A 25,835-nucleotide genomic window follows, 5' to 3' on the forward strand; every position below is an offset into this window, starting at 1 on the left:
TTTATGGATTTATTTAAATCCTCTCAGGTGAATAGAAAAGGAGAAGAAGGGGAAAGCAGAAGTGAGAGATATGCAAAATAAGAAGCATCCGCCACTTGCAAATGTGCTCCCTCTTTCATCTTTTGGCTTTCTTATCCTTTCTTCTCTTTTTTCTTTTTTCACTGGAGGGCATTTTTCTGAAGTCATTTGCAGACACTGAACCCAAAAACCATGGCCATACTGTGCTGGAGAGAGAGAACAAGGGAGAGGGACGAGTGTGTGTGTGTGTGTGTGTGTGTGTGTGTGTGTGTGTGTGTGTGTGTGTGTGTGTGTGGTTGCGACTATGAGATTCCTAAGATGGTGGATGGACAGTCTTGCATGTTTTAAGCCTGCTGTGGCTCAGAGACAAAGGGGTGAAGAAGGGCCAGAAAGAGAGGATGGCCGCGGAGAGAAAAGAGGGATGTTGTGGATGAGCAATAGAGGGAGCAGATTGGTGTTTTGTGGTTCCTCTTTCTATCTCATGTGTCCACGGCCACCGTGCCCCCGCTGAACAATCTCACTTAAAGACCAGAACACGGCATAAAATGTGCACCCAATCAGACCTACACGCAAACCTTTTTCTCTTGACTGAAAAGAGTTGGAAGGGGGGTATACTGGTAAATTATGGATCATTACAATCTGCAAAAATTACAGTTAATTGCTGCCACCTGCAAGGGGCTTTGACCCACTATGGAATTTTTCCATCATAAAAAAGCCATTTGCCCATACACGTTTTTGCTCCCTCTCTCATAAGCACAAATAAAATGTGCCCATTACATTGGTTTGGCTATATGCATGTTTCCTGATTATGTGTGTTTTTATGGCTTTAAATAGAAAGCCCCATATCACTCGTAAAACGGTTGTAATAACCTGGCTTCTCCTGTTCACTTTCCTTTGATTTGCAGCCTATACACACTTCCCTCTGCTAATGTGTGAGCAGACAGTGTGTATGCATGGGGAGGAAAATGAATTTTCTGTTGTTGTGAAGGACTAGATAGAGAGATGGTGGTGGTGGTGGCGGTGGTGGTGGGGTTGTAAGGGGGGGGGTTGGCTCGAATGTCGTCTTCTCCTCCGAGACACAGCCCGCGTCCGTCAGAGGAAAAAAAGTGCCGAGGGAGAGAAGTAAGGCGGCAGGGAAAAAGGAAGGGAGTGAAGGAGGGAGAGAACTGTGGCGTGAAGGGGACATTCCTAATGACAACCCACCACATTTCTGAAGGACACGAGAGCCACAACACAGCACTTCAAAGGCAGCAGTCAATTCATTTTCTTATGTATCAAAAACGGCGTGTCGTGTGCTATGCAATCACAAGCCCATCTATGGGCATTTGACAAACAGTGCTCATGCCACAAGCAGCGACGATAATTGTTATGCCCATGCAGGCAGTGGACACATTGATGGGCATCAGCAAGCCAGACCAACGCATGCCCAGATACACAACAGTGACAGGAGAGATACCTAAATAAGGCCACCATTGTCCTTAATAGCTGTCCTCAAAGGGACAGTTATTCAAAAGCAGAAAAGACATTTTGACAAGGCGTTTGATGGCCTTGCAGGCTTTTTTTGCTAATATAGAAGAGCAGAGAACTGTGCGAGGGAGGAAGGATGATCTTATAAACGAGTCTGTCCTCTAATGGAATAAAGGAGAGCTCCCTCTCGCTCTCTCCGTCTGCTTCTCTCCTTCCAGTAACTCCAAGTCTGTGGTGAGTTAGGGCTGGAGAGCAGGAGAGCTGAGGCTAATACTGGATCTCCTGGTTCCTTTGAAATAGGATCAGCAGAGAGGAGGAATCACACTGACAACCCCTTAGCTGCCATTTCATGGCAGGGGCTGAAAGAGGGGACTTTGGGGGAGAGAAGACAGAAAGCGTAGAGTGAGAGGGAGCAGGGGGATCAGGGGCAGAAAAGTAGGAGAACGATAACCAGAAAAAAAAAGAGGCAGAACTATACTGTAAGAACTATAGAGGCAGAGCACAGAGGAGAGACGTAGAAGGGGTGGGGGCTTAAACAACTCCTTCAAAGCCATTTCAGCACATTGCAACACAAAGCAGGGGGAAGCTATTACGGTGTCTAACGGACATAGTGTACTGCTATCAGGCAAAGAATATGATCCAGGGCTCATGCAAAAAGAACAAGACCAACTGACGCAAGGGCAGAGGGGAAATTATGGCACCGTAGACAGCAGATATGTTCACCTGTAGCTGCCGACTCCATATTCACACCAGCGTCCCACACAGCAGTGTTGACCACACAAAGCCACACACACAAGCAAATATGGTGAGGCTGAGGATTCATGCACACTTTGCTCATGCAGATTGCCTCTATTGTTAGGGACACAACCCCCAAACACAGTCTCACACACACTCCCTCCCTTTGTCATCACACACGCACACACACGCACACGCACACAATAACCATACCTCCCCCTTCCGACTTTATCCTATCAGCCCAAACACAGCCACTGACACAAACAAACAAAACAACACACGCCAACACAACCATGACCTTGACCCAGCGATGGCAGGTTAATGATGCGCTAAGGAAGAAAAAACTGTCATCTGTCTGTTTTTCCCTCCATCACTCAATCAAACCATCTACCGTTCCAGCCGTACATCTAAAAGTTAGCAGACTTGGCTTGACCCCATTTTTTTTTTTTTTTTTGGTTTTGTCCTTGACCAACCCTGATAGTGGGCACAGGCCGTCCTGGTGTGACCACGCAGCTCTCACTTATATTGGTCATTTAGCTAATGGAGGAACGAGCTAACAGGATTAGCCCGCAGGCCTTCCAAAAGGAGGAGGAGGAGGAGGAGGAAGGCGCAGAGACGGAGAGACACAAGCGGACGCAGCGTGTCACTGCCATTTCCCAAAGTTATCTGTCGCCTGGGCTCAGGAGCACTCACACACACCTGAAAAGTGATTATGCTAATAGCAGGTCTTTGCCAATATTCATAAGTGTTTATAGGTGTTGGAGTGAGTGCCTTGGGAAAACGGAGGGTTGTCAATACAGTACCTCTTAAAAGTGCCTCAGCCGTAACTGGCGTTAATGTGATTACTACTCTGTTTATGTCATTAGGGTATTCACAGTCAGGGATTGGACAGGGGTGAAGGGTGAGGCAGGAGAGGAGAGGCTGAGGAGGAAGATGGGGAAGTAGCGGAGGCTCCCATTAGAGCTCTTCTTCAGTTCCTGATTTCATCCTCTCGTACATGACTTTCAGCTGACTTAGCTGGCAAAGGCCTTGGTGGAAAAACTTTGGAACAAACAAATGAACTGTAATTATTCATCACCTTTCATATTTGGATGTTGGGTGGGGTGTCTAACACAGAGATGCTGTGGATCTGTCTCCGGGTCCATTTGCATATGTGAGAATACCTGATAGAGCAGCTGGCTGGCATTGACCTTCCTCCTTACTTCTCTATCTCCCTCTGTTTGTCTGTGTTTCAGTGCCACAGCCACACACACACACACACACACACACACACACACCCGGGCTCATACACCCGGGCTCATACACTCACTTCTTTGTCCTGGGCCAGACTTGTTGTGGTGAGCTGAGCCACTGGCCAGAGACAAAAGGCTTGTTTGACCAACACTTGTCCCTGAGACAAAGCCGGATGCAGGAAATACGGTTTACTAAACAGAGAGGCAGCCAGGGGAATAGAACAGGCCTAAATCCCAGCCTTTTACAAGTCCGGTGTGGACCGGGGCCTGCGATGCTGGCTGGTGTTGAAGTCACACATTACACAATTGGGAGAAGCTGACCACTAACAACGACACAGATCACACATGGAGAGAAAGAAAAAAAAAAGAAGAGGGAGACATAGAGAGAGGCAGTGAGAAAAAGAGAGAGTAGGGAGCTCAGAGAGCAAAAGATGGGGACAGAGAGAGGTACACCGGGAGAAGAAAAGCCTCACTGGCATGAACAACGAAGGGGGGGGGGCAGATCTCCAGATAAAGATGCATGGTGGTCTTTGAGGGACTGTGCCCAGTATAAAGTAATCTGCTGGCTGTGGCTTTGTCTCCAATCAGACTTTCACACTTCTTACCTTTCCTTTCCGTCTCTCCTTCTCCTGAAAGTTGATAAGAGCAACAGTGGAACTGGGGCGTCTCTGAGCCACTAAGAAACCATTATGGACAGATGGTACCCACACCGAGGCCAATGAATGCATGCACCATACACAATAGACAAATGTGTGTATGTGTGTGTGTGTGTGTTTGTGTGTGTGTGTGTGTGTGTGTGTGTGTGTGTGTGTGTGTGTACATGCTAGGGAAGTCAGTGTGTTTTTTCATATGCGTGCGCCTTTTGCGTGTGTGTGAGTGTTTCTTTAATGGGCATGCATTCCCATTGTTAACGAGGATGACCACATGACCATGTCCATGTTTGCATGCATTCATGTGCTTGTGTGTGTGTGTGTGTGTGTGTGTGTGTGTGTGTGTAAGTGTTTAACACATTGGTCACAATCGTTTTAAAATTAGAATTGCTCTACGTTGTCTGATTCCCTGAGTAACCTTACTCCCTTTGATCTTTTCTCGGTTGAACTGTATTTGAACTGACCATCCACCCACCCATCCATCCATCCGTCCATCCGTCCGTCTGTCTGTCTCTCTATCTCTCTATCCCTCCATCCTTCCATCTATCCATCCATTCATCCATTCCCACTAAGCCCAGCTGGACAGCTTCGTGCTTGGGTGCGGCTGGGTCCGGCAGACCTTATAATAGGCTGGGCCAGCCGTGTCTCTGATGCAGATCATTATTTGCTCTCTGCTTACCAGCGACGGTGGGAGGCCGCACTCTGTTGTTTCTCATCCTAGCTCTAATGGTACAGTGAAAAGACCTCTGGGCTTCTAAGCTTAACCAGTCTAATTAAATGGACCATCGCTTATGTAAGCATCCGCAGAGATTATTTATTGAGTTGGGATCCGCTTCACAGGATCAAACTGCCGTCAACAAAAGCCAACGCTCAGTAGAGTAGGTATTAAAAAAAGGAGTGGAATCAAAGAAACTGCAAACTGCCAAGTGTCAGTTTAAGCACACATATCCAGGTACATAAGAAGACTTAATCAAGCAGGAGTATTTTTGGACTCGGGCAATATCCCAGATGGGCAAGGAGTCTCTGAGCACTTCAGAGGGGAAATGTGAAAAGTGTTCTGTCAAAGAAAAGATATGTCTCAATAAACTGCAGCTTAAGGGGAGGAGAGTATAGTAAAGTAGGCTAATGAGGAATCTAACAGAATAGAATCGAATTCAATGGAATACAATACAATAGAGCAGAACGCGTGGACATTTTCGCCTTTTTTAACTTTCACAACGCAGCAGCATTCAGATGAGAGCATCTGCTGTCTTTCCTTACAAGCATCATCCCTGTTTGAAGTGCACAGACAAGATAGCCTCGGTGAGACACGAGGCCAGCAGCCTCAGCTTCACTATCTCTGCATAGCTCAGCTTATGACAGGCTGGCATCCCTGCAGAAAGGATGGAGGGGGACCAGGGAGGTCGACTAGCTGCACATTTCTGCATAAATCTCCAGATAGATAGCATCAGGAGAGGAGAAACAGGGGAGGGAGGCAGGCAAGCAGCGAGGGATGATAAGGCCCCCGGGGCAGGGCATTCGACACTGTCAAAACTGTTTCGTCTCCGGCTATTGGACGAGTGGAGCGCGTTATGAGCCTGCATACCATTTGCCGGGACGCGATTCGGCTTCACCGGAGCATACAGGGCCCTGTATCTGACCTCCTCGCTTTCCCCCTCTTCAGTCTTCATAGACATGCAGGGAGATGGACAGAGCAGCACAAACACCACATGGAAAAATACTATGAAGATCTGAAGTGAACACATTACAGCCACATTACAACACATCTTACAAAAAAAAGAGCTCAGATTTTTTCCTATGCTGTTACTGGTGAATATTTGAACAAGATGAATAGAAATCACAAGAGGCCAACATGTCAGTGGTTTAAGTTTCCGTTTCATTTGACAAGCTGAGGAGTTTGAACCAAAATACGTCAAACTCCACTAACAATAAGGAGCAGGAGTGACAAATGAAGGCTCACAGACAGTAAGGAGACTGAAATGTCACAAGATGTTTGCTAAATGTCACAAAATGAATGAACACTGACTAAAGAACTGATTCAGTACCTCTGTAAGACAGATATAAAAACACTCACACTTTTATAAAATGAATTAAGAAAAACTGCATCATGACATCAGCTTAACAACACTGATGTCTGCCAGTCATTTCTGAATCGCTTGTATGCAAAGACCTGGAGCAAAAACTGCTAAACTGCAGTTCTGTTTTAACCTTGTTGCTTCTTCATTTGTTTTTCCTACAATTAATTCAGATTTACACAAAACAAAGGAACAAGAATGCCTTGTATGTACTTTACATATTTCATTTAGTCTCCAAATAATAATTCTATGTTTCCCCTCTGGCAGGGGCAGAACTGCAGCATCTTTGTTATCAAGTACAAATGAACTAACTTGTTTAAAGACACTTAAACAGGATTATACAGGATTATAATGAAATTTTTTTTATGGAAGATTCTGTGCCGTTCAAGTGTGATACAACTTTTCAAATTCTCTGACACTTAAAAAAAACATGAGGTTTTCCTTCCTGAGAAATGGTCTCAAAGGTTTCATTTGACATTACACCAGTATAAAATAATTTTGGTGTTTCTGTTCATTTGTCCACGTACTGTGTCTGGAGTCCCATGTTAAGGACTGACGTAAGTTGAATAGAAGGGTTATATATGAGGCAAAACCAGGACTCACAGCACACACAGTGTGCACTGTAGATGAACTTGCACAATGCAACATGTACATACACACAAACACGCATAATGCACTATAAATATAGTTCAACAGCCATACATTAGTAATGAAATAAAAAGTGCGTGTGACACAAGAAGCAGAGGGAGAATAGAAACTCGAAGGCACTATGAAACCTGCTGTATTTAATGACAGACAGTGTTGGAAGAGAGGAGGGTAATGTGAGAGTGAGTGGGGAAGAAAGAGAGAGAGAGAGAGAGAGAGAGTAGGAGAGAGTGAGGAAAAGTTGAAGAGGAAGAGTGGGCAGTGAGGGTTAGAGACTTCGCCTGATCTACAGGCACAGACCTGCAGTCAGGGTATCTGAGCTGATGTAACACACATACACACACATATGCGCGCGCGCACACACACACACACACACACACACACACACACACACACACACACAGTCTATGTGGACTGAGTAAACACTTCAGTGTCTAGAGCACAGAGTCATTGCCTCTCCCTCTTGCTCTCCGTCCCTCATGCAGCCTGCATGCTCCTTCGTCACTCCTTCCATCATGCTATTTCCTTAACATGCTCTGATGACAGCACTGAGAGAGGTTAAAGTGGGTCTGTCTTTCACAATCACACACGTACACACACACACACACACACACACACACACACCACACACACACACACATGAAAACAGTATCTCCCTCACCCTTTTTCTTTTACCTCTAAAATCTCTATGCTTGGCCTATAATACACAAAACACACTCACATAGTTTCTCTAAATCGTTCTTCTCTGAAGCTCAAAGGGACGCTAGCTTTGGCCATAAAACACCTGTGCCACGATACACCTCTCATCTTCTCCACCCACTCATTTAGTGGTGGGCTGATCTCAAAATCCATCCATCAGGCCAGTCTTTTTTTTTTTCCTCCTACCTTTTGCCTGAGGTGTTCTGTCACTGTAAATAATATTTCCTGAGAAAATGAGACGCATAGAACGGGGAAAGGAAAAAGAGGCGAGACCGATGCGGATACTCATCGTTATCTCAATCTCTGCGGGAACAGCACTACAGGCGGAGCAGTTTGAGGGTCTGTGCACCTTTGGGGTTCCCTGGTTTTTAAGCAGAAGTGTGAAGTAGTTAGGAAAGACAAAGTTATGACTAATGTTGACCTCAGTTGTTTGTTCCTGCACACACACACACACACACACACACACACACACACACACACACACACACACAGAGAGTAGGCCCAGAAGCTCTCAAGCACGGGCCATCATTTAGATACCAGTGAACAAGGGCCGTTTTAAACATGCAGTTATTTTTCACCCTGTCCTACCACCTCAGGGTGAGAGGACCGGGGCATGTGAGCTTGGGCCAACCATAGCAGCTCGTTATGCATATGAGCCTCAAGGCATTGTGGAGGGACATGGCACTTTAAAACAAGAGGGCCAGTGTGTTGGAGTGTCCCGTGGCCCGGAGCTGTGGAGGCTGAGGGTTTAACACGCGTCCCATCTGGTGTGTGTGACTGCGCACACGGTGGTCGAGTGGTTAAAGAAGCATCAATAGCCGGACTCTTTAGATCGAAGGGTATCTCAGGTCAGATGTAGCTCGCAAATCCTTTTTTCCTTAGAAAATGTACAACTTGGAGGCGGAGAGAGTTCTGCGTGTACATGTGGTGACCGCAGAACTGAAGTGTGGAAGTGTGGCTGAAAATTCTCTCAAAAGTTCAGTGTATCTTTTTTTTATTTATTTATTTATTTTTTATGTTCGTATCACACATCCTCATTTCACCAAGTTATATTCACTGCAGTGTCATCGCTAGTAAAAGCAAAGATATGAAGTTCACTGATCCTGTAACATGGACACGGCCACTAACAGTGGAACCTCAATGCTCCGGCCGACCACTATCCGTTCAACCAGCCCTCCATTTCCTGCGCCATTATTAATTCATGGAGGAGAAAACAGTGCTGGGCCACTTCTCAACTCAGACTCTTTCCAAATCCTGATTAAAATTGCAAAATGGCCTCCTGTTCAGCCCTATTTCAGCCCCTTCAAGACATTCTGACAGAAGCAGGAAGTGACACGGCAGAGCGAGGAAGTGTAGAACTTGACACAAAAGCTGCCAGGACGACCCTAGCAGCTTCATCCCAACAAGTGCCATACCTTATTTTGGACAAATACCCCACACAAATCACATGGGTCAAGTTTGGATTGTACATTACAGGGCACAGTATTCTTTCCCAGTGGCACAAGTCTGTACTGTATCTGCCAGAGAAAAGACTGTAGGTTTAGAGCAGGGTGAAGGCAGCCAGCTAATACCTATATGTAACGTTTACCATCAGTAACAGTCCATAAGATGGATGGGCCATATGCTTGGCAATGGCAGGCCACGCTCCACACAATTCTTCATCTCCGAGGCTCGCCGTACCAGATTCCTGCTTACTAATTGAAGACATGTGGTCTGATCAGCCACCATAGCGACGCATGAGAGGCGGGTAAAATGGTGGACAATAGGACCTAGTGCCGCCCAGAGGTTGAACACCCCAAATCCCTAGAAGACAAAATCTGCATTATATCAGTTTAACTTCGTGGCACCTTGTAAGAATCATTTGACATTATATCCAACACAGCTACCTGTGTCTTTTCAGTTCCATCTTCCTCACACACACACACACACACACACACACACACACACTACGTCACTGGCTTGTTAAAAATACAGCATGCGGACCCTTCCGCTTATTCTCCCTAGAGGTGTGTCAGGAACATGCATAGGTCCACGCAGTAGCGAGCGTGATATTAATTAAGGTAGCCAACCTGTAGGTTCCTTTGTGCCCAGCTGTAGAGCATAAATCAGGCTTTTAACGAGGCTAGGGCCCTAAGATCTCAAACCGTGCTGGAATGCTACCTGCACATTCATGCCAAAAATCTGTCTGGGTCTAGGGCTCCTATAGATCACTATGTTTATAAGGGGGGCTATAGCGACCTACCCTGGGGAGGGAAGGAGGGAGGGCAGAGCAGAGGAGCAGAAAAGGCGGGTGGCAAAAGGGGGGCATGAGCTATTTCTATTGGGTCATCAGGTTTAAGTAAACATGTGTGTGTATGTGTGCGAGCATACACATGTTCTACGCCACAACAAATTCTCCTGTCTTTAAGAGGATGCTGCATAAAAAGCAAAGATAAGCAAGTTAGAATAATAACACAGACGGAGCTAATAAGAGACAGCGAGGTACAAACTACTCCAGTGTATGAGCAAAGGTCGAAGAATCATCAGCAGAAAAAAAACGCAGCAATAAATTCCTTTTCTTACGCTCAAGATATAGTTATTAAACGTCTGAGAGAAACTGTAAAACAGAGCAGCAGGACCTGAGAAAGCGTTCATGAGCAGGATACGTGAAGAAAGCCTGTGTTCCTTTGGTGACAGAAGGATTTATTCACAGACAGCTGCAGGACAGGACACACGCATGTACAGACTGACTGACTGACTGGCTGACTGGTTAAACAGCAGGCTGAGTCCATCTCCAAGCCACTGCCTCTGCACAGAGAGGCTCCTCCATGAATTCAGACATTCCACAACAGGCAGTGGCAAGACACACTTACACACACACACACACACACACACACACACACACACACACACACACAAAACCAATACACAGCACACGTTTCACACTCACGAGAACTTAATCACACAAACACTGTAGTTTATTTTCATGTGCATTAAATAAGTGCAGCAGCACTTTCCAGTGCGATGCCGACACTCCTGGAGAGCTTACCAGCTAACCAACCGTATATAAATAAGTCAGTGTGGAAGTGCGGAAATTTGGATTAATGGCTGATCAGGGGATGGGTAGAGTTGGTTTCTCAGGCTGCACTCTGCAGCACCACCTGAGATTTATGGGCCAGATGTTTGTGCCATTGCTTCTCTAACGGACTATAAAACTTCATTTACAGAAGGCAACAGTCGAGTCTCAATGTAAAGCGCCGCCAACATGCTAAAATGTTGCTGCGCTGATGCAAATGTCAACTCCAAATAATTAAAGAATGTAATTAACAAACAGCTTTCATTACTGGGAATTCTTGTACACCCCTGCAGTTCCTCTTTCCCTCTCTCTTTTTGCTCTCTTTCTCTCTCTCTCTCTCTCTCTGTCTCTCTCTCTCTCTCTCTCGTGTCACTTGGACAATGACAGCCCTGACAGGAATGTAACTCCACTCACTGCCAACATGAACTCAGGTTCTCAAGATCCACCCTGTCAATTTGAGAGGGGCTGACAACCTCTGACTGACACTGGGGTCGCGGGGGCATTGACCCCATTGGACTGCTTGTGTTGCATTCTGAGAAATGAACTTTGAGAATTTGCGGAAGGTCAAACTGTAAAGATCTTCTACGCTCATTCCATACATGTCCGGCTGATACGGCGGAGGGGAAAGTGCCTGAGAATGACCCAGCCCAAAGTCTATCTGCTGTACCTTTGACACTGCAGTATAGATATATTAAGACATAAAAAGATATGTTTGATTTTAAAACACATGGTCTTTATTGTTCTCGTCCGGTTCCCTCACCTTTGCGTTACACAGAGGGGTGGCTGATGAAAAGAGGAATTAAGGGCAGTGAAAGAACAAGGATATTATCTGAAGAGGAAAGGGGTGTAGTTGCAGGGTGTCAAGAATGGTGTAAAAAGCTGTGGAGAGGAGAAGAAGGGAAAAACAAAAGAGTGGTGGACAGCTTTACACTGCAGCACCCCATTCTAGATTACATTAGTGGCAGCTGCTTCCTTTGTGCGGTTTTATGGCCTGGCCCCAAGAAAAAGCTGCTAAAATTTCATTTAATCTGCTGCAGAAACTCAAGTGTCTGTCAGCCACTCAAACAAGGGGGCCTAAAAGCACTATGCTCTCAGATGACGGAGGCGAAATAACACTAATAATATCTCTCTCCGTGGCCATACAGGCAGACATTTTGTGTAACCAAAGAGGGCTCGCCTGTGCCGCCGGTGCATGGGAAACTGGCCCGCTCTCGCAGTCCAGGGGCAGGCCTTTAATGGCCGGTGAGGGAGCCAGACAACGTCCCCCTTCTCTCCCCCCCCCACCCCCTCTCCCCCTTTATCTCCACCTCCTGTTCATCCTTCCAAGTCATTAGCTTATGTTAATCACTAAAACTACCAAGACTGACCCCCAATTTCATTTAGTATGCCACTACACTTAACAGCAGATGACGACACAGCTGCTACAACTGATTTATTAAGGTAAAATAACTGTAAGTCTGAGCCTATATTTTCTGCTATTTGTGTGTGATCAGACAAAACTTAATCCTCATTCAGTTTTTTTTTTTTTTGTTGAAAAAAAAAACAAAGCTCCTTAATTAAAAATAATTAGATAGATCCATTCATGCTCTTTTACTTACTGACAATAACTTTGTTTCACTGCTTGGTAAGAAAAATATCTTCACCCTGTAAACTCTGGATGAAGGTTTGCCAAATTACTTTTGCCAAAAACTATAAAATGGTCCAAAGTCTAACAGGATCTAAACCATAATTAAACAAGCTAAGAACAAAATGAGCCAAAAAGTGGAAATGACCACATTATCCTTTAAAAACAAATGCTATATCTCAATTGCCTGGTCAATATCCTGCTCCCAAAGACCCAGATAGCCAAAAGTAAACACAAAAAAAGCCACACAACACTTTGCTGGCTGTGTTAGCTCGACACAGGGATGGAGCTTTGACAGCAGCGGTAACTGACAGAAAGCAGCAGCACAGGCAGCGGTTAGGGGCAGCTTCCTTCCTGGGCTTTGGGTTCACAAAGCGACATGTCCACATACGTCCATATACATTTTGTTCAGATAAATTGAGAGGAAGAAGAAGAGGAGGAAGGGGAGATGCAAAGGCCTTTCCCCCTTTTGGCCTCTCAGATAAAAAGATGATAGAGCGAGGAGAACTAGTGGCGTGAGGGGGGGAGAGAAGGAGGGAACTGAGAGGATACAGGAAAAGGCCGTCAGCAGAGATAGAGGCAGAAGGAGTTAAAGCAGTCCGTCTGGGCAAGATCTCCTCTTGTTCTGTTTGAATGCAGCAGATCACAGATGACGAAAGTAAAGCTTGTGTCTCTGTATCCCACAGGAGCAGGTCTCACTTGCACACCGCTCATCCTCTCAGATTTGGCTCAAGCTTAAGGGACTGACACCACAACAAAGCATTATTCTAATGTCTAGTATCTTTCTGCTATCTGTTGAGCATTCTGAGTTAATGACATTTTTACAAAGCAAAAAAGTTTGGAGAGGTGATGGCCGCTATGAGTTTTACTACATATTGTTACAACTGCTACAGCTGCTAGTTAGAATTGAGGTACTAGTAGTAACTCTGTGGCTGTGAGCAACTGAATGATGTCACCTAACTTAAAAAAAAACTTTATTCGCTTTCTTGACAAGAGAAGATTGATACCAGTCTTATGTCACTTCAAGGTGAAGCTCCAACCAGCAGGTGATTAGCTTAGCTTAGCATAAAGACTGGAAATCAGGGAAACAGTTAGCCTGGCTCTGTTCAAAAATCAGACAAAATACACCAACTAGCGCCTCTAAAGTTCACTGATTAACACTTTGTATGTTTGTTTAATCCATTCAAAAGAACGACACAGTGTGTTTTTAATGGAGTCTCCTGGCAACCTCACCGTGACAACAGGACTCCAGGTTAGCTGTTTCAAGTCTTTATGCTGCTGCCGGAAGCTTAATATTTTAAGTACAGACATGAAAGTGGTATCAGTCCTCTCACCAAGAAAGCGAGTAAGTATATTTCCCAAAATGTCGAACCATTCCTGTTATCTCCTCCATCGTCCACTGGCACTGGTCAGTTTAATCAAAGTGACATTAGGGCGTAGCGTGCAAAGAAATTGAGCTGATTTTAACTTGAACTGCTCGGAGGAGGCTGTAAAAAAAACAGCACTTACAATTTTTTTTTTTAAATTGCCGGCTTAGAAAAAATATGACAATGGACATTCATCTTTACCTCTTTCATGTAAAGCAGTGTTTACAAAAAGAAACTAAAAGATGAAATAAAAAAGAAAGCAAAGGGAAAAGCTAAACAGACAAATGAGTGCTAATGAAGACATAGCAAGCTGTAGAGGGGAGAAGGCGGAAGAGATGGGCGAGGGCAAATTAACCTTTTTAATTGGAGAGTGGTAGCCCTCTTTGGACCCTGCAGTTGGATCCAGAGTGCTGACAGATGATGAGAGGGAAATGGCAGGCCTATTACAGGCAATCTGGCCCTGCAACTTGGCAGACCACAGCAGTACCAGAGCCTGGGGAGAACAGGGCATGTCCAGCATGGAAAGCATTCCCTGCCAGACCGCTTGCTGGCAGAGAAGGGCTTGCCTCAATAAAGGTATAAATAGAGAATGGTTATCTTGGCACTTTGAACTACGGGGTAAAGGGTTGTCATAAGGGAGTCTGGTTTCACGTCTGATAACAAAATACTACCTGGTCAAGAAAAAGGAGAAGGGCTTTGCTTTAATGAAAGAGAGAGAGAACCAGTCTGACAGGTATGAGAGAGGGGAAGGGCCGGAGGGAGGTGTGAGGGTGAAGAAATACACACTGAAAAATTCACACATCATTTGGGTTCGCATGATATGTACTCATGCACACACCCATTTTCAAACCCAAAACATCTGCCCCGGTGTTCACCAAGGAGCCAGATGTAAGAAAAAGACATCAGAGAGGATGACTTCCTGTCTGTCTGTGTGTCTGGATGCGAGAGCCATGTTTATGTCTGGGGATACAAGAAAAACAAACATCAAGGTCAGAGAAGCTGGAGTCTGTCCAAGCAATAGATAGCCCTTTCTTAACAGGGCTGCAGGCCTGTTTTAACATACAGCCCCAGGGGGACACCAGGATTTAGACAGAACCCTTAGGCAGGATTTCATATTGAATATCAGGACTCTTACACTCTTAGAGCTGCTGCCCAAGCTGCAGACTTCTCACCTGACATCTGAAAGACACTTGTAAGTGAACAGCATGAATGATGTCACAGTAAAAAGGAAGTACTAAATCTGATCTGAAATAGAACTTTCTTGCACATACACAGGATATATATATCACGGTGCAAACTTTTTTTTAAATTTTTTATCTACACTCAGTGACAAACATCTCATTCTCACTATCCAGAAGACAGTTGATGTAAACGTAATCCTGACGCCTGGTCTTTAATGCTGACCCCATTAGCTAGACGTCCATGGACATCTCGACAGTAGGTCAACACGGCTAAGACAAAGAATCACCAGTCCTTTGACCCCCCCCCAAAAAAAAACTCTCTCTCTCTCTCTCCACACCTTCCCCTTTTCGATCTATCTCTCTCTTTGTCTATCTGCCTTGCATTGTGTATTCTAATGCATGTAAAACAAGGCACAGACAAACATGGCAGACCACGCTGGGTTGCTTTTAATTACACCATGCAAAGCCAATTGAGAGATGATACATTAAAGTGTATAAATCTCACATTCTGCACATATATGCCCATGTGTGTATGCACACACACACACACACACACACACACACACACACACACACACCATGTTCCTCCATCAGCATCACCTCTGCCTGTATCTCATGCACACACACTCTCGCTTGCAAATTTCTCCCTCACTCTCTCTTACACACACACACACACACACACAGCAGACACATGGCCGAAGAGAGCAGACTACCATCTGGAAGTAGTGGCCGGCTTTGTCTGGAGGGGGGGTGAAAACGCCAACACGACCCCCCCTTCAACACAAACACACACACACTCACGCACACATAAACTATACACACAACCCTTGCAATGGCCCCCATCGCCCTCCCTATCCAACTGCTCAAAGTGTGAGAGCTCTTCTCATACAATCTGTGCATATACATATGCAAATTTGCAGGGGGGCATTATAAAAACAGCCATCATCACACACACACACACACACAGAAGTGAGATATTTAGTTGGCTTCGGCACCAAAGTAGCCACGCAAGAGTCCTGGAAAAGAAAACATGTTTCTGAGAAATGGAGCAAGAGCTGGAAGGCTGCAAGAAAGAGAAGAGATGAAAAGAAGAACCTTCTTTATAAATAACAAATTAATGTGAGCATGTGTGAAATACATGCAAATGGGATTGCATGCATTTACATGGAGACACACATAAACACATGCACACAACAGACACGCAAACATATATTATCCATGTTTGCCCTGCAGCATGCATCTGATGAATTTATACATGGAAACTCACTCTGTCAATTGACACAAGATGTAACACAAGTGTCCCACAACATCCCACACCGCGTTGGACCGAGCATTCAGCTCCGGTGTACAAACGAGAGGACGTTTATACAGTCGTCATGAACGCATAACACATTTCAAAGAATGAAAGAAAATGAATGATATGGAGGTATCTGATACGAGATGAATCAAGTTCTACGCGGCTGCACTTGAACTTGGGAGTCTTTTGTCTAGTGTCCATTTGTCATAATCAAAAACCACAAGGCCCTGAATGTGGACAGCAAAAGACGGAGCGAGGAAGAGAAAGGCAGGCATACAGAAAGATAGAGAGAGAGAGAGAGAGAGAGAGAGAGAGAGGGACACCTGCAAAGCTAGCCGGAAAGGAGACACCTAACCCGCTCCTCTTGTTACATAAACCTCATCCTGTCTTCACACACAACCTTTCACACTAATTTCCCCCCTTTTTAACAAATCGCTTTTCTCACCTCAATAGCTCTCACTTTTGCTTTGCACTTTTGCCATGATCACCCCCCCACCCCCCCACCCCAATCTGATTTTTTTACTTGATATTTTCAAAACTGTAAATGTTAAAATCAGTCGCAGAAACAGTTTAATCAAGATGATAGACAAACGATAGCTGCAGCCTAAAGAAGGACTCAAATTAATAAATCGTACAGTCCTACAGCAATAAACTCTCGGTTCCTTGAATTCCTTAGATGTTGATGATGTGACAGAGCCTTCTGATCTGCCATCTTGAGGCAGGGTTTGTGTGCGAGCTGAAAGCATTTGAAGTGGAATAGTGAACAGCCTGCTCTCAAAACTCGAGGGACACATCCGAGTCGTAATTAGGAGAGGAGCTGCGTCCATATTTTATGGCGTTCACAGACACAAACACATTCAAAGACACGATTTCCTCTGTGTGTACATATGTGAAATATGGATCCGTGGATGTATTTTTGCATGTTAAAGCTGACACAGATTCTTGCCCACACAGCACAACAGTCCATTATGTACATCTTCCATATCAAATTCTCTCCCCCACTTTTCACCACTCTCACGTTTGCTGTACTGTTTTCAGTACACAATAGCAGCGGTGGTGTTAAGCTCATGTTGCCCCATCAAGAGGAGAGCACCAACAACAACCAAACACTTTTCCCTCCTCTTCCCACCCTGTTTACGACCAGATCCATTCGTCTCTCACTTTGTTTCCCACGCTCCCTCCCTTCTTTTTTCTCTCCTCTGCATTGTCCTGTGCCCTCAGGTTAGAGGTTCTCTCTGTTTCCTCCTCTAAAGCCTGGAAAACAGAGGAGGAGGACGAGAGGAGGAGAGCTGCAGAGAGAGAGAGAGAGAGAGAGAGAGAGAGAGAGAAGAGAGAGAGAGAGAGAGAGAGAGGAGGGCCGAGCAATGAGGCCTGTCCGTCTGCCTCCTTCGGCCTGGCTGGCTAACCGGTCTGAACTGGTTCTGACATAGGTGAACCAGAGACGTGTCCTCTTTCGCCTCTGGACAAAAAAGAACCATGGTGGCATTCCATCCATGGTCAGCAGGTACCAGGGAAGTATCCATCCGTGTGTGTGAGTCTGTGTGTGTGTGTGTGTGTGTGTGTGTGTCTGTCTCCCAAGACCTTTGAGGCCTGGACCATTGCCAAGTTCATCTGTTAATGGACAGCTACTAGGAGAGCTGCCCCATCCCCCTCTTTCCCTCCGCTCTGTGTCTCCAGCAGCCGTGCCTGCTCACGACCCCCCTTAACCTCCCCAACCCCCAGCCAGGCCTGCCCAGATACAGGCCCTCACTCTCCCTCTCCCTCCTCCTCCACTCCCTTTCTCTCCCTTCCCCTGAAAGCTATATCATTCGCTTTCTCCTCCTCCTCCTCCTCCTCCTCCTCCTCCTCCTCCTCCACCACCTCCTCCTCCTCACTGCCCCCCAACACTCTGTGCTTCTCCTATTCAAGATAAACAGAGTGCTTCAAGTTCAGGGGACACCCTGGGACCCTTTAACAAAGCCATCTATCATGCTGTCTGCCTGAGACTCCTTTGGCCATAGCGGACTCTGCTGCTACATCTCTCTCTCTCTCTCTCTCTCTCTCTCTCTCTCTCCGTCTGTATGTGTGTGAGCGTGAACACACACAGGCTGGACATAGACCAACCAGCCAGCCTGCAAACCCCGACTAGCTACTCGCTCTGGCTGATCCCGAGCTGGACAATTTCCCCATTGTGTTTGTGGCCCCTCCTGGACCCTTCAAGACCAAGAGCAAAGACAGACCCCCCCCACTCCTCCTCCTCCTCCTCTCCTGCCAATGCACCCCCCCCCTCTCCTGTTAAAACGAGACAAACTCAAGACACGGAGGCATGCCACAGAGTGAAGAACAGCATGCACACGTAGGCCACTTTCTCTCCACACCTCGGAGACGGACTCCGCTGACCCCTCTCCGATTCCCCTGAAGTCAAACTGCGGGACGATTAACCAAACTGTCAACAGCTTAATAGTGTGGGAATAAGAGACTGACAGTAGGCCTCGGTGCTGTGTGTGTAAACACGATGGAGATTATGAACCGTACATGAGAGAAAGAGAGAAAGAGAAGAAACAGGGAGAAGCCCCATTCACACAAAGATCCTGCAAACATTTATGGATTCAATTATCTGGGTGGCAGTTTTCTGTGTTCAAGCATTGGGCCGCAAGTGGGAAAATAAGGACACCACAGAGGATGAGCGCTGTGAATTGCCACGCCGGCGAACTAAATGATTCATTTCAAAACTTAGACTCAGCTGAATCTCATTTAGAGAGCCGTTAATTCAACACGCTCGCTTTGAAGGCTCTAATTTGAATTGTGATGGGTTGTACTGAGAGGTGTTTCTAATATTGAGTCCAGTCCATTTACATCAACAAGAGTGTGGTAAATGTCCAGTGTGTTTTTGCATGATTGCAGTTTACGACAGATTGTGTCGTATTCTTACGGGTCAAGCTAAGTGTCTGGATTCATGGCATTTTAGGCATCACAAGACAACTTCTATATGGAGATAACATGCTCTTCAGTGCAATGTATGGCTCCTCTGGTGGCTACATAAAGCAAACAAAATGTTGTAGCCTTTGCCGTTCTTCATTTATTTTATTGATTGCACCAAACCTACACTGTAAGATTTCCTGAAATCCTGCTAGATCCTGACAGAGGTTCTTACACAATGAAACAACTCCAGCTCCTGCTCCCACATAATGCTGACAAGGACTATTGCAGGAGTATTTACAAGTTCAGGTGCATATTGGGCCAGAGAGAAAGAGAGAGACAGAGAAATAGAGAGAGTTTTCTGGCTAACAATTGTGACAAGAGCTGGCTAATCAACTCTTGACTCCTGGTATGGGTTGTGGACTAGGACTAGGTCACACAAACACACACACACACACACATTTTCCATCTCTCTTCCTCCCTCTTTCATGCCTCTCTCTCCGACAAACAGCCATGGCCGCGGCCCCAAAAGCCCAGCAGCTGCTGTCCTCTCCAGCCTGCCATAGAGTGGGAGCAGCCTGCCGGTTTTAGAGCGCTAAATTATCCATTAGATGTTATCAAGTTGTAGCAGGGTGATGCCATTCTGCTAGGAGCCATCAATCTTTCATAAGTCCTAGGCACGGCGTGGATTGGGATGCACTACCAGACCCCTCCCCACCACTCCCGGCACACCGCCCACCCCATCCAGCTCGACGAACTGCACGCAAACTTGGACATGTACACACAGAAAGGCGGACACAGTCAACAAATACACAGGCTGACGTAAATGCAGCCAGGTACACGCTCTTGCACTCAAGCTCTACAGAAACAACCTGGACGGCGCTTGTTTACGGAACATCCAGTTCTACATTTCTTGCCTCGTGTCTTTCATCCCTTTTTTCCTTCCTAAACACAACTAACATTTTGAGCCAAGCCTCGAAATTTATGCTACCTAAACCGTGTCTCCATGCCCTCACACTAGCTTCCCTCGCACGCTCTCCCTTTTTCCTCTCCTCTTCATCTCTCCCTCCCTCCCTCTGCTTCTTGCCGTGGCCTGGCAGGCAGGCAGGGCAGACATGTTCAGAATGCGCTCCGGTAATGGGCTAATCAAAAATGCAAAACAATTGGCAATTACCGCGCGGGGCCCTAATGGTCATTAGAATTTACAACAAGGTAATGAACTGAGAGTCAGCTCAGTCCATGCATATTCATAAAGCAATCAGGCCTTTGAAGATTAAAGAAGCGCTTCAAATTTAAATGAGGGCGCCAGCATGTTATCAGTGAGATTCAGCCTGCAAAAGTAAAGGGTGCCTGGGACAGGAGTGTGCATTTATGAGTGTGTGTGTATGTGTGTGTGTGTGTGTGTGCGTGTGTGTGTGTGTGTGTCTGTGTGTGATGAGGGTTGGGGGTCAGTTTGGTGTGGGGGATGGAGTGGAGGTGTAAGTATGTGTGTGCGTGCATGCATCCGTGATGACGGTGTGTGTCAGTCTCATTGGAGTGCCAAATCGTGCCTGCATGCATTTAGTGCAAAGCAAACTGCAGTACACGGAAACCAGCATATAGCCTAAAGTGCTTCTAATAACCAAATTAACACTCTCTTAAAAATGAATGAAGGCCCTATCTTCTGATCATCATTTATAAGACGTGGGATTTGAATCTAAGATCAAATGTACAGTTAACTTGAGCTATTAGGAGGCAACGAGCTTTTGAATACAAAACCCCCTGAGGAACACAGCAACCTATTAGTATACATTCATGAAAAAGTGCTGCTGCAGACATGGTTTGCATGAACATGTACACGCTAAAGCACTCTAAGACTCTCTCACACACACACACACACACACACACGTACACACACACACGCACACACACACACACACAAACACACGCATACAAACAGAGGACTGTGAGTTTTCACAAGTGTAACGTCAGACACAGGGGCCCTCTCTGTGCCGTATCTCTCTGGTGGAGATAACGCTGGCGAGACACAGCTGTAGACGACCACCCACCAACATACAAAAGGTACAAATAGACTCGCACACACCCATACACAGGCCAAGCCCAGCACTGGGACCTGCAGTGGGACAGATAGTGGAGGAAGAAACACTAGCGAGACAGATAGTGACCAGGATCAGTGGGTTCAGACTAACATGAGGCCCTGGTCTGTGTGGCTCTCCCATGGCCTCAGCATTATCACCATGGGTGTGAGAAAGACAAAGCAACAGCCCTGCAGCACCACATCTATAAACACTACAGTCATAATAGGAACACAAGAGGTTGAGGTGACATACTGAGAAGTGATACAGGTTATGATAGTGTGACACAGACTCTCCAAGGTACTAAACAATAAAATCTGGATCAGTTTCAATCAGTGAGCTAAATCAGACTTAAAAGAAAAAAAAAAAAAAGGGGAAGTTTTTTAGAAAATTACCTTGTTCAAATCTCTCTTCCTATTCTCACCCTAAACTAACCTGCCTTCCTAAAATACCTCTTCTGTCCTTTTTGCTCTCATCCGCCACTTCCTGAGCTACAGCTGTATCAAAGACACTTTTTCTTCTCTGTTTCTGTTCTGTCTAAAAATAAAGTCATTAACCTGCAGGTGGTGAAGCCGGCGGCTGGCGTGACAGGCCCTGACGCTGTCAGATGACCCCTGACCCTGTGATGTGACTGCCTGCCACGCTATTGACAGGACAGCGGCAGGACACGCTTATTTCTGAGGATACTTTTTCATCCCGCGTGACGCGTCTGTGGACAAACAAGGTTGTTTCTGTCGTATAGCTTTGCTTGACAGTAGGTAGAGGGGATAGAAAGAGGCAGTGTATGTGTGTGTAAAAGTGTATACGCGCGAGTGTGTGTGTGTATGTGTGTGTGTGTCCTCTGGCTTGCTCTGCAGCCAAATCTGCGAGAGTGAGAATGAGGTCTAGAGTGGATGTTGGAAGCCTTTAAGAGGTGCAGACACGCTAATGTAGCCAAAACTTAGAGTTTCCAGTCCCTCGAGACAAACTACTGGAGCGATGCGTGGAGAGAGAGTGTGAGCAAGAGAGAGAGAGAGATAGAGAGAGATAGAGAGACCGAGGAAGCACAGACAGAGAACGAGGGGGCTGGGGGGGGTATGATTGGAGGGGGCAAAATAAGGATCATACGTTTCTGACAGATCTCATCAACTCAAAACACATCATGGGGCCTCTGCCACAACACATTTATTACAGACACAACACAGTTTCACAGGAGGGGGTTTACACTGTACATGTGTGTGACAGTCTGCATGTGTGTGTGTGTGTGTGTGTGTGTGTGTGTCGGGAGGGGGGCATTGTTGTGTTCATAAAACAGGTGTGTGTACATTTGTGGATAGGTGCATGCATTTGTTTAAGCCTCTTTTTGTGCTTATGTGTGCATGTGTGTGTTTGTGTGGGTCCGTATGTGTGTGTGTGTGTGTGTGTGTGTGTGTGTGTGTTTGTGCATACTTCAACTAGCCTCCACCTGAATGGCCTGAGGCTGTCGTACTGGGGTTGTTAGAAGACAAACAGAGACACAGGAAGCCCAAGCTAGGAGCCCTGGGGACAGCACACACACACACACACACACACACACACACACACACACACACACACACAAACCCACAGTCTCCTGCATACCTACCCTTAAGTACACACACACTCCCGCTGTCAGTCACACACATACCCGCCACCTCACCATAAGTCCTGCTTCCTAAACCCACAAAACATCATTTTAACACACAGATACACCTCCTCTACCTCCCTCTTACACACACATATTTAGGCCCAGCCCGTCCCTCGGGCCCAGCGCTCTGTGCCAAGTCTGGCCTGGCATGGTCCACAGAGGGGTGTCCTCAGGCGAGGCTTGCCAAGTCAAAGACCCTTTCATGTTCAGCCTGCACGCCCAGGGTAGTAAAGCCTTAACAAACAGCCCGACACACACACCCTTTCTTTCTCACACACACACACACACATGGAAAGCTATAAACAGCTTAAGTGGTCAAAACCCACACACACATGCACACATATGCACATACATTAGTTTAACACTGCATCCACACTCGAGATGTAAACATCCGCTAGACCTCAGCACTTGAATGCAGCCAAGGCCACTAACACTCAATCCAACAACAAAGGCTGACGAATCTCCGCCGACAACATTTGTGGGTGTTTAGAGCTTGGCTTCGGAATACAAAAATGTCCTCTATGAAAAATTCATCCTAAAAACCATTCCTGTTCACCTTCATTAAAACTTAGTGGAGCCCACAGCCAAAAATAGGACTGATTTTATCAGAGCCCGGAGCAGCTGTAGGATCAAATTAGATTCAGTTTTTACAGACAATGGAGTTTATGTTGAAAATATTAGCTGGTATCCAATAATTACAATAGCATGCATCTGTGCCTTTTCAGTATCAATTAAAGTGATCACCGAAACAAAGGCACACGCCACATGTGAACTTGCACAGCGACCCATATGCACGCACAGACATACTGGACACAGGAAAAAAAAGACATCACTACCAAGGAGCCTCTTACACCCCCCACCACCACCCACCCACACACACATACACACACTCCCCATGCACAGCCCAGCCCCCCACTTCTGCCTGACAGATACCCAGTGTGTATATGTGTGCTTATGGGGGGGGGGGGGGGGGGGGGCTGGTGGTTTGGAGAAAGGTGGCACAGTGCCAATACAGAGCCTGCTAAATACCTTTGTCTCCACAACACACAGGGACAAACAGGACAGGCAAGCTGCTGCAAGAAGACACACTACAGCCACAGAGAGGTGTTACAAGAAATACCGCTCCGTCGTAAGAATGTTTTCCTTCTCATAGAGGGAAAAAGGGGAAAGGTGGCTGCCATAATTAACTCAGTATCGATTCAGAGTCCAGGTTACAATGGAGGCAGCGTGCTGGAAAGAGGCAGAAGTGTGAGATGGTGGTCGATTTACGCGGCTACAATGGCCTCATTACCACACGCGGCTACACTGGCGAGGATGCAAGAGGCGCTAATGCTGAGATGGATAAATACAGGGTACAGTAATGCAGCAATACGAGCACAAGAATGTGGCACCACGCTCATAAAATGTAGCGAAGAGAAACGATTTGTAAAAATACTAATTATGGTATGTAGGACATGATGAAGCCTTTACACAGTGGTGTGGTTGTGCATCCTAAATCAGACCAAACAAACACGATAACATTTCGCATTTAGTCTGTGCGTTAGTGAATGTGAATGTAAATAAAAACTATGGATCTTCTTCGCCGCTCTTCCTCTTTATTAATTATTATATCCTGTGGAATAAATCCAGTTTTACACGACCCTGCAGTCACATAGTTTGTGTGAGAAACTGTCATCTGCTCTTTTTCTGGGCCATCCATAATCTGGAGACAAGCTTCGGTGTCCCTATGCATATCTTAAATTGTTTATCATGCAAATGATGGCACGCAGGCTGCTCTGCCCTCTTCTAACGGCCCAGAGCTCCAGACTGCAGACCCCGGCCCCAGCTGCAGCCATGAGACTCCCAGACGGCCTCAGCTGTCCCGTGGACGGAGAGTGAGAAGCAAAGCTTCAATATCCAGCGCTGGGTGTATCACAGACAACCCCCCCCACCACCCACCCCCCCACCCACCCACCTCATAGTTCAACCATCCTGGGTGTCATCTCGCTTTAAATCCAGCAGCTTCTTTCCTGCACCTAAACCCAAGCCCCCGCCTGTTTAAGCTGCTCTCCATACAGAGATCTATCTGTGTCGACTGACATTTCAGGAGGAGGGTGGGGAGCGGAGGGGTCACATTCATTTGAGTGTATGCAGCACAGCAGCATACACTAAATCTTGTAACATGTAACACACTCCACTGGAATGAACTGGACATGAAGCCAGTATGGCACAGTTACAGTGTGTGTGGGGACAGTATGTATTGAGACGCCTCAGCTCAGTGTCAGCCTCTAACTGAGCAGGGTGAGAGAACATGGCAGCTAGCATATGGAGAATGGGGTGGCGCGCTGGCACTGCCAGTCTGGATCCATCAATCTTGGAAAACAGAAAACAGAGGTGGAAGGGGGGGGGGGCTGACTTTTATGCATATGTGACTGATGTGTGGTCTGTCCCGTACGGTGGCTGCATCTCCTGTCTGACCCAAGATCTGTTGCTGGTTTATCCTTTTCTTTATCTGCATTGGCACTCACCTCACACAATCAAATGAGGTGTCACAACAGGAAGCAATCTCACTCCTCATACAAACCAAGTTAATCTATTCATTATTAACCCAAGTAAATCCTGGCGCTTACACAATGTGCAGAGACATGAGACCTATAAATAAAGCTCTGCTCACAATGCTAGTGACCTTATGATATCATGTGAACTCCACTGCACGATGAACTAAATGAGCAAAGAAAAACATGGTCAAACAGCTGACAGGGCCAAGAGGCATGTCGAATGTGTATGTGTGTGTGTGTGTGTGTGTGTGTGTGTGTGTGTGTGTGTACATGTCCACGTGTGTGTGTGTGTGTGTGTGTGTGTACATGTCCACGTGTGTGTGTGTGTGTGTGTGTGTGCGCGCACAGATGTTTAACAAACTGCACACTAATGAACAGTGGTCATTCTGTACGACAGAGGGATAACTAGCTAACAACAGATAACAGTGGTCCCTTTACAATGCCATCTGCAAAGCTGAAGCACTGACTAATGCAGTACAGTAGCGCACATTGTTGAGTGCTACTCTCCGTGCATTTAGCCTGAATTGGCTTCAAATTAAATCACAACTGCCCAGACAATCAGCCCAATCTGGCACACGATATCGGATCTGTTAAAGGAAATGAATAAACATTCAAATAGGCTGGTCAAAATCAAA

At 46.2% G+C, this 25,835-nt stretch overlaps 1 protein-coding gene across 1 annotated transcript in view; it reads right to left on the reverse strand.

Annotated features, from left to right (window-relative positions):
* The window catches only part of LOC130166518 (B-cell lymphoma/leukemia 11A-like), a 34,403-nt gene that overhangs the window by 4,203 nt on the left and 4,365 nt on the right, over positions 1 to 25,835 (reverse strand). The window lies entirely within an intron of this gene.

This window comes from Seriola aureovittata, chromosome 3 (genome assembly GCF_021018895.1).
Source record: "Seriola aureovittata isolate HTS-2021-v1 ecotype China chromosome 3, ASM2101889v1, whole genome shotgun sequence".
In the NCBI taxonomy this organism is placed as follows: Eukaryota; Metazoa; Chordata; class Actinopteri; order Carangiformes; family Carangidae; genus Seriola; species Seriola aureovittata.